At 35.9% G+C, this 14133-nt stretch overlaps 1 long non-coding RNA gene across 2 annotated transcripts in view; it reads right to left on the bottom strand.

Annotated features, from left to right (window-relative positions):
* Window positions 1-11506: 11506 nt before the first annotated feature.
* The window catches only part of LOC108639323, a 71917-nt gene continuing 69290 nt past the window's right edge, over window positions 11507-14133 (bottom strand). For both annotated transcript variants that reach the window (XR_001920382.1, XR_001920383.1), the window contains one exon: window positions 11507-11968. This is a non-coding gene — a long non-coding RNA (uncharacterized LOC108639323). The remainder of the gene's footprint in view (window positions 11969-14133) is intronic.

Here is a 14133-nt window from a genome sequence, read left to right as displayed (position 1 = left end):
AATTTAAAGCTTAAAAAACAAAGGATGAACAGAGTAGACTACCTATAGAAAATAATATAAAAGCAATTTCTCATAGTTCAAATTATGGTTTAGGCATTTAATGAAGTAGAGAGGCTGAGCACTAACTCTGAGGATGCTTTAAGTGTGGTACTGTAAGGCACTAATATGTGTATGCTACTAATGTATAAGATTGTTACATAACTAACTGGATTGTAACTAATAATATCCAGTAACACCATTTACTTAGGTGGAGTGTATTATAGTTCTTGCCTTGCTTTTTCAATAAAGCTTATTTAGTTTCCTTGAATAAAGACAGACAAACCTAACTGTACAGTTTCACAAAGATGTGGTGATTCTTTGTGGTAAAGACACAGTGCCAATTTTTCACTCGGGACTTGCAGCATTCTTCCTCTGGCAAGCTGCAGAGGACAGAAATGATGTTTTACTCTCCTGTTTAAAATGTCACAGGAATGATGAAAAAGGGAACTTTGTGCTGAGGTAGTTCTTTAATACTAGTAATGGAATCTAATATAAACATACATATACACAACTCCTTTTAATTACACTGAAATAAACTGGGGAGGGAAGGAAAGTGATTTCTCAGCTGCTCTTCAGTATCCTGCTGAATTCCTTTTCTCTGAGTTGATCTAAATTCAAAATTCAAGGCTGGTTTTCCTTAACATTCAATAATTACTGGATTTGGAAGTTTGTGGTATTGAAAGAACCAAGGTTTGGATTTGTATCACCTATGAGTGATGGAAAACTTACAGGAAGAGGAATTTAATCTAGATTTGTCATCTCAGTGCATGACTGAATGCAACTTTACTGCTGTCATCTGAAAAGTTATGTAACGTTTCAACTTCAGTATTTATAAAATACTCAGAGTATATAATACTAACCCCAACTTTTTGAGAATATAATGCAAAAACATACTTTCATCAAGCAGTTTCATACAAAAATAGGTTATTAACAGATTTATAATAAAAATATTTTATTGGAATTGAGAATTAAAACAATACTCCACAGATTTACTTATTCATTTTAAAGAGTATTCTTATTAAAAACTTTTCCCTAAAGAAGATGAGATAACTCATAAGGAAATAGATAGCATTTGCTTTCTTTTATTATTAGGCACAAGCTCTTTAACATAAGTCATTTCAGATGTTGTGAAAGCCAAATGGTTCTTCCAAAGTACTTTGTTCTATGCACATTATGCCTTTAGTATAATGGAGTTAAAGAACCTTTATTACACCATTTACTTGCAAATCACTCAATTTTACCCTTGTCAAAGGATAGTAAAAAATCTAGATTATTCTACACGTTTTTTTAAGCTGACTATGTTCAGGAGAGTTGACAGGTATTCAAGATGAGGTTGAGTCTAACACTGAGTATTCTACCTTTTGAAATAACGATTCTGCTAAATAGTCACAGAAGTTCTTTACAGAGCAGAGGACGTGACAACATGGGTGCAGATTTAACTCAGTGACTCTAGTGAAATTGATGCCTTAAGTAAAGTTGTCTGACAAAGTTGACAAGGAAAGCCTCTAAGCAAGAATTTTGCCGATGGCACTGAATGATAATGAAAGTAAAAATTAAAAATAAGGATTTTACTACTCATTTCACTAAAATAATGCAGAAGTGAAAAAAGAAGTAAAATAGAATCTTCAGTGAAAACACTCCAACAAAGGATATTCTGAGGGTATGACTCCATGTGTTTGTTAGATATAGGTATAGAAACTTCAATATATTGAGACTATTTAAAAATAAAGGACATACTATTCATAGGATTTAGTTTCCATGCTGTGCTTTATCTCTGGCTCCTTTTGTTACTTTCAGTAACTAAAGAAAATGCTGCTAGTTCTGAACTATAATTGCATTTTTTCATACAGCCACAGTAGACATACCTTTAAAGATAAATTTCATAACTAAAGAATGTGTGTTTGGGAATTCTTATTTGTTCTTCTTCCTCTATTATATCGTATCTCTCTCTGTCTGAATGTGCTCATCTTGTGCAATTTCAAAGCCAGATTAAAAGGCCAGAAATATTTTTTTTTCTTTACAGCAGAACTAGGTGTGGGTCCTGTCCTCCAAATAACTACACTGCTGTCAATGAAAGCTCTGCTTACTGTACCTCCTGGTAGGACAGGTTTTGGTTGACACATGGTCCATTTAGCTCATTGCTATGCCTTGCTTGTTTTGTCAAAAGAACTTGAGATCAGATAAGAGAATATGTCCAAACTCAGCAGTCATAAACATCCCCCTAATCCCTGCAGACATTTTAAGCTTTAAGCACAATGACTCCCATCTTTCTCTAATCTATTTCTATGATCCTCTGCAGGATGTACTTGATCACATAATCATGATGTCTAACGTGTTTTACTGGAATGCTTCTATGACTTGTATTTCTTGCCTGTCAACAGGAAAAAACACAAGTTGCAAAATGCTCTAGATAATGAAAATTGAGAATAAACACTTCAGGGTAAAACAGTAAAGCAATCAAATGGGTTTCACTAGCAATTAAACCTTGTGGGAAGTTTTAAAATACAGAATTCAATTTTTAATGCTACCCACGCATAGAAGATCCATAGAAAACTGGAACATTTAATACCTGGGGCAGATCAAGATGAAATAATGGTACAGAAATGAACAGAATAATCTTATTTTCCAGGTAGAATTTTCTCCGCTGTGCAAGCTGGCATTAGCTGAACAACTGGCAAATTGCAAAGTCAAAATTATGTTATTTTGTTCCAGGACATTCTCAGCTCATGTAATTCTTTTGACAAAATAATTAAGAGGTGACATTTCCAGAATTTGGAGGAAATATTCGACCTATCTATTTGCTTAGATTTCATCTTCTTGTAATCCTCCTTCAGCACAGTTCCTTGATTTTAAAAAACAAAACCAACTAACATCAAGAGAACAAGTTATAATTCTCTCTTTTCAGTTGTAATTCCTCCCTACCATAATGGTTGTAATGGGAAACCAGACTATCTGGTATTTTTTATTATGGTAGTGTTTTGCTTTTGTACCCCGTCATCCATTTGTACAGGCACTTTCAGAATTCAAGTAGATGCAATCTCTCTCTTTAAGCTCATTCTTTCACACTTAAGGTGGTTTATTACACAAAATTGTATGAGTAAATGAAATAATTTTTTTATGCAATTTTTAATGGACCTTCCATACCAATCATATGGATGTGTATGTCCAGAGAAGCCTTGTAGAGCTTTCTGTAAAAGCTATTTAAAAGGGATTTAATTTTTGTTTTCTTAAGAGGTTGCTACAACTGTATTCCAGGATTTTTTTATATGTTCCACAAAATCACAACCTCCCATGTGCCATGTGCTCATGATTTGGTTTTGTACAATTTAAAACTTTCTGATATTTTGCTTTCCCACAGAATAACCACAGACAGGTAGTGAGGGAGTAGTTTTTACCAACCACTGAGTAGCCGTAAGTGGAAAAAACATATAATGACTATTTCTATCTGGTTTAGAGGTTCTTCAGCATTAGCAAATTTTAGAAAAATGGTGCCATAAAGGTTTTGTTTCTATTTCTTCCTGATTGCTGGTTCATGACCATTACCTCTTATGTACAGACCAAAACATATTTCAGGAGCACTCACTGCTGCTTGTCCTCACTGAAGCTGTCACTCACTCAAGGATTATGGTGAAAATAAGAGTTTCTGACAATTTTGAACATATGAAAATATTCCAATCCCTTTTTCAATGCCATTTGACTGAAAGTGAAGAAAACAACAGGCTGGGGGGGTGCCAATTATAAAAATCTCTACCCTGATTTTGACAAATGTGCACAGAACAGTTTGCCTACTGGAAGATTTAAAAAAAAAAATGTCTTAAGGGGCCATATCTGTGTGAGTAAGATAACTATTATAATAATGTGTAGTTATATAGATCAGCCTTCAAAAGCATTCCTTGTGTGGAGTCTGCAGTACACTCAGTACAACATTCAGTGTATTCTTTTTACACGCCAAGTCTTTCTTTCAGTTTATCTTTGCTGCTCGATGTTATCTTTGCATTCCTGAGAATCACAATTGAAGACTGATAACACAACATGACAAAGTACTGCAAGAATTGTTGGGGCTTTTTTATTGGGATTTTTAATAATTGATGTTTCAGTTACACGAGGTTTCCACATTGAATTTGGTTTTGCCCTGAGGTGGCTGAATAGTAATTCTGAAAGTGTTTTCATAGCCTGTATTTCAGGAGATAGAGGTGTTACTAGAAGCAACTCCCTAGAGAACGAATACATGTAGTGCATTTATTAAAAATAAATGGTATTTAAGTTAGTTAACAGTCAATACACCTGATGAATTTCTCCCTACTGCTCCTTGTAAACAGAATTCAGTCTGCTTAATGCTACTTTTTATTTGGTTGGAAATCCTTCTGTGTAGGTTTGTGCTGTTGGTGGGAAGTTTCTGTTAGATGTACGAGTGGGAAGTTGAAAAGCTCTTCTGTACAAGTGAATAACAACATGGCCATGAGAACTGTAAGATTTTGGATCAATTTTCTGTTTTTTTAGGGACTTGTGGTGGCATTTATCATGCAACATATTCTGCAGAGCTTGCTCTTTTGAGTAATATTTTTAATCTCACAAAACCCAATTGAATTTTTGCACTGTTTCTTTGTTGTGTCACATATTTTGAATTAAAGTCCTTTTTAAAACCAGTAACTTTTACCTATAATACAGCCAAGGACCTGTGACAATTTGCTTCTTTTGGTAACTGTGTATATTAGGGGAGTACGAAAACTGGGGATAAAGCCCTTTGTGCCCCAATAGTGGTGTGGGTTTTTTTCTTATTTTAGTTGCAGAGAGTAAAATGAATCTTGATAGCTTTCCTAGAGATTCTATAGAGTGGCATCTTTGAGTGATAGATATAATTAGAAAGAATGTGATCTTTTTTTTTTTAATAATAATTTGTGATGCAAATTAGAGTTTCTGACTGGCATTATACATGATTCTATTTGCACAGAGAAGCACAACAGACTTTTTGTTCTTCATGTTATTTAGACTGAAAGGTATTTCTAATGCATCAATTGTTCTATTGTTCTGCATCATGGCAGGATTGATGTAATTACTCCTAATTTTCCTTTAAAAGGTAGTGCAGCAGAAATAGGAACGTTCCTGGAAAACCCAGCTGTCCAATTTCCTATGGCAGCTTGGTCCACTGTTTTCTTTTCTCAAAGCATTTCTGAGTAAGGTATGCAATGACAATATGCTCAAAGAAAGATCCTGACCGAACCTAAATCACTGCAAGGAATTAGTCTTATTTTCAATTTTGAACTTCTCTAACTTTTCCTGCCTCATCAGTGATAATGATCTGCTCTTTATTTGGTAATAGGAGCATAATCAAAATTTTCACAAATTTACTAGTACAGGCCTTTTTAAGACCCATGTAAGTCTTAGGTGAATTCAGCCATGCTTATTGTGAGTGATGACTTGGAGAACACATTTTCTTTTCATACATTTCTGGGGACTAGGGAACGCTTTTGCTTTGTGAATGGATGTGCCACCAAACTTCTTGAAGCTAAACTGAAACTTGCTGCTTTTATATCTGTGTGTGTGTTGATCCCCTGTAATGGAACTAGACTATTGAAAAATTAACTTTGCTTTCAGTTTGAAATCTTTTATCAGGATTTTGACATTATTTTCTTTCATTTCCATACGAGCAGTGCTTTTTGCTCACACACCAAGGGATCTGTAGCTTTCATTTGCCATTTCAAGGTGGTAGGGGATACTGTTACACATTTTGCTATTTAGTGATGCTGTTTTCTGAGATACAGTTCAAGTTTTGAAGAATACTGAGTAAAATCTTGCAGTAAGTGAGTAGGATTAGGGCTTTTTTGACAGGAAAAACTTTAAAAGAGGAAAAAAAAGATCCCAGCTGCAGTGGGAACACAGAAAGTTTATGTCCTTTGTTCTATGCATTGAGAATTTAAAGAGAAAGGTCAAAAATCTAGAACAAAGATTCAATTTTTGTGAAGCTTCACCTCTGTAAACAGACTGATTTGGCTTTTATGATACAATTATTAAGTGTATGAAATAAGTGCTGCTTTGGTCATCTTTGGAAGCCTTTGCAAGCAGAGCAAGGCTGAGCACTACAAATCTTTCAGTTTCTGTGTCAAATTCTGCCATGATCACAATGGCTTGAGATTCTGAGAAAAGATGAAGCCTAGCATATGTCTTTAGAATTAGTCTGCTCTCTCTGTCAAGGGACTCAGCCTTGGCAGGAGGATGCTATGGGATACATAAATCAGGGAAGTAACCTGTACGTCTCCTGATTTGGTATGCTGGAATACAGCTGTCTCTGTGGTAATATGTTCTTTAATGCTTCATTGAACCTGTTCTTAGGGAAATGAAAATGCATGTGTTTGACATGCTTCTGTAGTTGGCTGGTTGATCAAAATAGATTCTTCTTGTCCTTTTTTCTCACTCCTCTTTTCATGGGCATCGTTATCCATTACTTAAAATTATTCTGAGAACGACGTCTGAAGCTTCTTTTCTAAACTTATTTGAATATGACTGTATAATCTACACAAAGCAGTGTCCTTTTGGACATGTGATAAAAAATTAATAGGGCTTCAAATTTTTTAACAGTTGGCTCCAGCTGCTGGATTTCCTCCTGTATTAAAATCACTTAAAATCTCTTTTCAGTTCTGTTCAGAAGGCAAATTATCTATGAAGGGTAGATAAAGCAAAACTGGCAGATCGAGTATTTCTGGTTGAGATGTATGGGTATTAAAATATGCAGTTCTCTGAGGCAACATATAAAACATGCATAATCTATTATCATGAGATTCCAGAAAGTACCATTCACAAAGGCTGAAATGTTTGGAAGTGATAGGAGGGAATGTGCAGTGCAGGCCTAGCATCAGATGGAAGGAATTTGACTCCTGTCAAATTAGGGTGAGAGTTGTCTGTGTAGTCCAGAACAAAATGTACCTGTTACTGTCAACACTATTTGTATTGTCCTTCTTTTTAAATTAAAAACATAAGAAGAAGTTGAGCCATGTTTTGCTAAATATCACATATTACACTGTAAAACTGCTGTAGTAGAGACAGTCCCTCTTCCTCTGCTTCTCTCTCCAACACAACGTGCTAGAAGGTAGGAGAGGGAAGAGCAGTTTTATTATCAATATTTTGGAGGGGAGAGGAAGGTTGAAAGATGTTAACAGAATTTGTCTGGCATTAGGCAGATAGTCTGACAGGAAAATGAATCATGTTTAAAATCTCTGCTTTCACAGTATAAGAGCAGTATTGTTCCATATTCTCCACACTTTAAAATTTTCAGTAAGATAGATGATGTTATAAGAGAAATAATTATTTAGCTCAGAATTGCATTATCCTTTTCAATAACAGTTATTTTAGAAATATTTGAAATTGTTTCATGATGATAGGATGTTGTCTCATATTTACTAACACATTACTGGTGTTCTGTTAGTTAATCCATCTTTTCTAGTTGTCTGAATCTCAGAACAACTTTTAAATAGTACTTAAGACATTACATGCTGTGAACATAGAATTCCACATGCAAATTAAACAGATACCAGGATATGTTTATGTCAGACAGTCCAGCAATATGAGCTATGGCCCGGAATAAACCAGAAACTTGGGAATGCAGATGAGATTTGCTAAATGGGGCACCTGAGGCAGCTGATTCTTAGAAATACAAATTGGAAGGATGACTGACCTTTCATCACTTGCTTTCATCATTTGCTCATCATTCTCTCTTTTCCCCTTTTTTTGCTTATGTACTTGCTTGTGAGGTGCTCCTGCTGTAAAAATTAGCCCTTATTTATTTGTTATTTTAAAAGATAACTGCAAAATACAATCACAGAAGTAAGAACAGCAATGACGGTAGAAGCTGAGTAACAGGTAGCACTTAAAGGAGGAAGAGAAGTAAATATATCAAAACCAAAAAAGCCCTTTTTTGTTCCATAAGCCTCAAGGTGTCTGTGACCACAGTTTGGACTGACTGAAAAAGTTTTTATCATTCTTAAAACACAGTCCTACTGTAAGCAATCAATATCTGGGTTGGGGGAAGCTTATCCTTTTGACCAAAATGTAAGATTGATTACCTACATCTGTTATTTTTAGAAATAATTCATCAACATTGTACAGACACCTTGATGCCTACAATAACATTAACACATTTGGAGCCTCTCCTCTCATCCCCATCACAGTTAATCTTGCTTTAGCCTTTTAAATCTTGGAAAGAATTAATATATTCAGGCAAACAAAGAAAAAAAGGAGTGTGTTGACATGTTCTCAAACTCACACAGGCCATTTTAGCATCTCTTAATAACAAGCAGAAAGTACCTGTACAACACAGGCAAGGTTTCTGCAGATCCACCTGGACTGGGCTGTAGTCTGTTGTCTGAAGTCTGTTGTTCCATGAGGCAGCACCTTGCTGCAAAGCAGATGCTATTCCCAGATAAAAGAAGAAGCAGAGACGTCTTATTGTCTATACCTCCTGTTTCCTAGGATAGAACTTGCTCCATCCTCTTCCTTCTCGCCCATTTGTTCCCAGAAGCTGTGAGAGAGGAAAACTGAGTTTCTCTGAAATGCTGTTGTGGAGGGCAAAGGGAACTGCTTCTTGCTGGACAGCAGCAGGAAAGATTGCTCTGGATCCTAGAAGAGGATGGAGACAACAAGGCTGCTCAGAGAACATGTTGGGAGTGGTCTTACATGGTCCAGGAGGGGAAAAAGAGTATTTTTTTCATTGAAATGGGGTAAGGGAAAAAGTCTTAGAAAACAGATTAATAGGATAGGCTGAGGAAGAGAGAAATACAGACCACTAAACCACTCATAGTCTTCTGAAGTGTCTTACATTCCCTTGAACCTGACTGACCCTTATTTGAGCTCATTGGAATTCCTTTGTGCTTCGTTGTCCTGTCTTTCACCCACCATTACTGCCTGAAATTCCATGACCACCTAAGACTCCTCGTGCATGGAATATCAAGTTTCCCTTCTCACTCCTATACCAACTGTTTATGTTCTCCAGTTGCCTTTGAATTTTGCATAATTGCTTTGCTTCCCTGAGCCCTTATTACACACCTGATAGCTCTTGTATTTCGAAGGGAACATTCTATCATTCATTTTCAACCTCTACTTCCTCTGGATTCTTGAAGAAATAAATAGAACTTGCTACAATTAAAACTAACCAAATCATGTGGGCTTTTCTGTTTCCACTGAAATGTATTTTATAAACTCTTAATGACTCAAGACTCACAAAATTTGTTGAGAAATAGGAGCAAAAGTATGGTATTCCTTCTGAAAAACTCTCTTGTAAAGATTCACCTGTTCTTTTCAGGTCATGACAAAGTAATTTTAGCTTCCTTTTTATAATTACAGAGATGGGAAAGTTCACAAAAATCTTCACTACAGTGCATTAGCATATAGCCATTTGTACAATGATATTTAATTTCTGAAGTGATGAAACTCTAATTTCAGCTTTATGAAGAGTAAGAAGTTAGCACAGGGTTGCATTCACCAGATGACCAGTCTGACCCTCTTTCTTTCCAGTTCCAGTTATCTCATCCCTGCCACTAACACAAGAACTAAAACAACCAAAAAGCTCAAATGACACAGGTCATTTTCAGCAGACAAATACAGAATTACAAGTAATGGGCTATTTGCTTTTTTCAGATCAAAGGAAATATTTGCATATCAGTGCACAGTTTTACTCAGATTCCAATTAAGAGTTGAAGTTTTCTGATAATTTCTGTGATATTAGACCAAATCTACAAAGGATGGAAAAGTGCCTACTACATTTCGACTTTCAGAATGCACAGAGAAGTATAAGGGAAGAAAAGGGTGTAGCTTGGATAAAGATGAAATACTAAATTATAGCAGTACCTTTTCTCATTATAGCATAGAGATTAACACTTCACAATAAGCATAATGATAGTAGCATTAATTCCCCTGAAGTCAAAGGATAGCTTCCAAGGAGGAAAGCAGATTATTTGTAAATCAGGGTGGAAGCAACCTGCTCTACCACAGTGCAGCTGACCATTCTGTACCTTTTTCGGATGAAAAAAAATCCCTATTCTTGTTTACCAGATTTCTTTCTAAACTGTAGATATTACCATAAATGAGTATTAAGATGACAACAGAGAAATTGCATGGGAAGCTTCAGTGCAAATGTTTTAATGGTTGATTACTGTGGATTATTAAAAATCTTTTCTGAAATAGTGTTAAACTGGTACATGTGTGTATGGGTGTGGGTGTACTGTCCTGGATTAATTTAATGTGCATTGGAACCAGATGGGATGATTTCATAGGGAATGAGTTGATCACTTTTATCTTTCTGTGATATTTTAAAAATTTTATTTTCAAAAGTGTTCCCGAGTAAATTTTTTTGTACTTACCCTTTTCTGCAGAAAGGAAAGGAATTCAAACTACTCTTTTACCCACAGCAGAGTATTTCTTAGGTTGTATGGATGTTCTGTATTATTGATAGTTCTCTGTTGACCTCCCTTTCAACTTCAAAACTTTGGTCTTACTGTGGAAGTTAAATAGATGAATTAATTATAAGATGTGAGACAATATGTATTATTTTTGAGAGGAAACTGCGTGACAGTGAAACAAAGATAATTACATGGTAATTTTTGTTACAAATCTTGTATTTCCATACGATAACATATCTTGCCATATGCATCTTGAGATGAATATCAATGCTGCTTCAATATAACCCAGAAAAGACAAGTCTGACAGACTGGAAATACATCACATTACTTTGAAATAACACAGGGGAGAGCTCTGTTCATGTAACAGCCCTCTGGGTTCCCAGACAATTCAGACCTTGAGGCTTTGTAGTTCCTGTGAGAATTAAATTGTCAAGGTAAGAGACCCTGTAGTTTAGTAAGAATCGTGAAGGAAGATGTCCGTTCAGAGATCTCCCCAGGCAGGGCTGCAGACCCATGGATTGGGTTGTTGTTAAGTGAGTTGTTGCCACCTGGGGCAGTTAATATACTGAGGAAAAGAAGCTTAATTATGTGAGAATAAGGGAATTAGTTACTGAGGAGAATATTCCCCTACATGCTTCAGATTAGCCATTTTACTGTTTCTTACACTCTAGTGTCAGAATCTTAAGAGGGCAAACCACTGAAAACTCTGTTTTTATTTTTGATTTCTGAGGCAAGCAGCAATGAAAATTCTGACGGCTTAATCAGCCAGTATTATGTAAATGTGTGGAAAATTACAGTAGTTGATGTTTGAAGAGGGTTGTCAGCAGTGAAAGTGTTTATAATGTTTGATAAAGTTATGGCTTTTTTTTGCAAACACTTAAAAATAAAGCATGTATCACCACAGTTTTCTGTACATTTAAGTTTTAGATTCCCAGTGAAATTCAAATTCAACTGTATTGGCTTTGTCTAATCAGTGCAAGTAGCTGACCAGCATTTAGTGCTAGTGTAACATATTTTTGTATTTATTTTGTTCAGCCTTTTCAATTGTTGCAGAAAACAATGAAGAAAATGAAGGAGGAAAAAAAGCTGGCAAGAGGCAAAAATAATCATCAGCACCCAAAGATATCAGCATCCAAGGGTCTTCAGCACAGTGAAGGCTTTGTGAGACATGAGGTGCCGTCAGCACTGTTGGCTTGGTGTCACAGAGGTGCCACAGACACAGACATTGTCTGACAGACTGGGCAGCAAAAAAACATCAGCGCAGTTCTGGACTCGACCAAAGGTCTGGCCAGTGCACCACAGCTCACTGGGAAACTTCCTCGTGGTGTATTGATATTGGCAGGAGACTGATAGTATCTCAGGAGGTGCTGTGATCTGTGAAGTCATGCAGAGATGCAGATTTTCCACGGATGTGCTGCACTGTCCTGTTCTTCATGTTGATTTCACAGCAGGGCTGAGAGTGCAATAATTCAAGCTCGTGCAGCAGCTTCATCTTGATGAAGGGCTTTGTTATGCCGAGACTTGCTTGTACAGGAATTTATCTGAAAGCAAATGAAAAAGGTGGGGATAATGCCTTAGGAAGTGCATTAGCTTTGGGAGGTCCAATTTCTGCTCAAGGAATAGTGTGTTCACATGGAAGAATGTAGAAAATATGGACCTCCTTATCTGCCTCTAGAGAGTGATGTATGGTTGTGATGACTTCACTATCTTGTCGGTTTAGTCTTTTTTTTTTTTTGACATGTAACAGCTAAACATCCCTGAAACACCAGAACAAGTGAGCTTTAACTAAGATTTAGAAACAGCCAGTCAAAGAAGCAGCATTGTGGGTTTAACTATTACAAATGAAATGCGTTAGAATAAGTTATAGTCACCTAAGGCTTACAGAATTCAATGCAAAATCTGGAAATTAAGAAGTAGGGAATAGAAAAAAGCTGCACTATTTCCATCACTGGGTGTTAAAAACAAAGAATCATAGAATCACAGAATGGTTTGGTTTGGAAGGGACATTAAAGATGACCTGGTTCCAACCCCCTGCCATGAACAGGGACACTTTCCCCTAGACCAGGTTGCTCCAAGACTCATCCAAGCTGGCCTTTAACACTCCCAGGGATGGGGCAGCCACAGCTTCTCTGGGCAATCTCAAAAAAGACAGAAAGCATCTCTTTGTGCTGACTAGTATATCAGAACTGTTGCTGGTTTCACAGTGAAAAGTAAAATAATATTAAGGTTTTCATACTGAAAGACATTTGCATTGCACTTTGGAACATATACTTGTACACACAGAAATCCCAGCATAGTGCTGATCCTGTGCCATGATTCAGAGCTGTTGACTTTCATTATTTCAATAGCTCTACACCCTGTTGATTATACTTCTTTTTTAGAAGCTCTGAAAAAGAATTACTTCATGGATTATTTAATTGAATCTCAACCTAGAAGTCTGCATGGTGTAATTCAGTGAACTTTGATTTTTCATTACCCTAAAACTGGAAGTTGAAAAGTAGTAAGATGTATAATTGCATGTCACAGTGCCTAAAATCTACCTTGCCTGCAGGTATATTTACTTGATTTTCTTTTTGGTGTTGAAGAGTACCTGCATTGTTTTGAAATAGAGAAAATACTTCTACAGTAATGTCAACAAAAGGAAGTATTTCATGTTCAGTACTGCTCTGGTTAGCATTTTTTGGTACAATGCAATTGCTTTAGCTAAATAACAGCTCTGTTAGTTGACATATATCAACAAAAATAGATGCAGACAGTCAATTATTTGAATTACGTTCGGAGGTATTCTCATCTCTGTCTTATGAAAGAAGAAACTTTAATGGAGTAGAGCTATTCCTGTGCCAATTACTACTACGCAGAGCTACAAAGAAGAAGGAGCAATTCAAGTCAGAGTTTTGGGGTTGGTTTGTTTGTTTAGGGTTTGTTCAGTTTCTTACATTGCTGTCAAAAATCATACACGTTAGAAAGCTAAATTACTTCAGGTGCAAAAAGTGCACTCAGTTCTGTCTGCACTCAGTTAATTTGAACTTAGTCCTGCAAAAAAGCAGTGTACAAAATATACAACATGGTGATGCTGCTTTCAAGTGAGAGAAGAAAAGTTCTCTCAAAGCAAAGATCTTACTAGGATTTTTTGGTTTCTATTTAAATTTTAAAATAAATTTTCAAATATGCCTTTTAAAATCAGTACATTTTATAGCAAACACCTATAGTTGATCATTTTAATAAACCATAAAACAATTTTGCACTTAAAAAGTTTTCTTCCCTTACAAGCTTTTTTTAAGCCTACAAGAATGATTTCCTGTAAGGCACTAGGACTTCCTCTTCTACATCACCAAGACGTTTAGATATGTTCATAATTAAAGCAGTTGGAGTTTTTCAACCTTTTGTGTTTGGTGTCTGGAAGTTAACACAGCTGTGTTTGGGAGAATAAATGAAAAGCTTTGAAGGCAGTGATATCAAATTCTTGGTCTTAATTTTCAAGTATAAAAACTGAAGTCTGTGCTTTCTGTGTTAATGGTAAAATACTTTCTAAGATTAGTGGGTTTAGAATGTATATTAAATAAAAGGAGTCTAGCACTCATAGACTGCTTTATAATGTCAACTTTTATAATAGCAGTCATTTTCATGACTTGAAAGCCTTGATTTTTTTTCATCAGAATGTTCCAGTCTCCTTTCACTTTTTTTTCTTGTGTATGTGTGAATGCAT

Source organism: Manacus vitellinus, unplaced genomic scaffold, assembly GCF_001715985.3.
Source record: "Manacus vitellinus isolate BGI_N305 unplaced genomic scaffold, ASM171598v3 scaffold_19_pilon, whole genome shotgun sequence".
NCBI classification, from domain to species: domain Eukaryota; kingdom Metazoa; phylum Chordata; class Aves; order Passeriformes; family Pipridae; genus Manacus; species Manacus vitellinus.
Note: the sequence above shows the minus strand (reverse complement) of the source record. Positions and strands in the feature narration are given on the sequence as shown.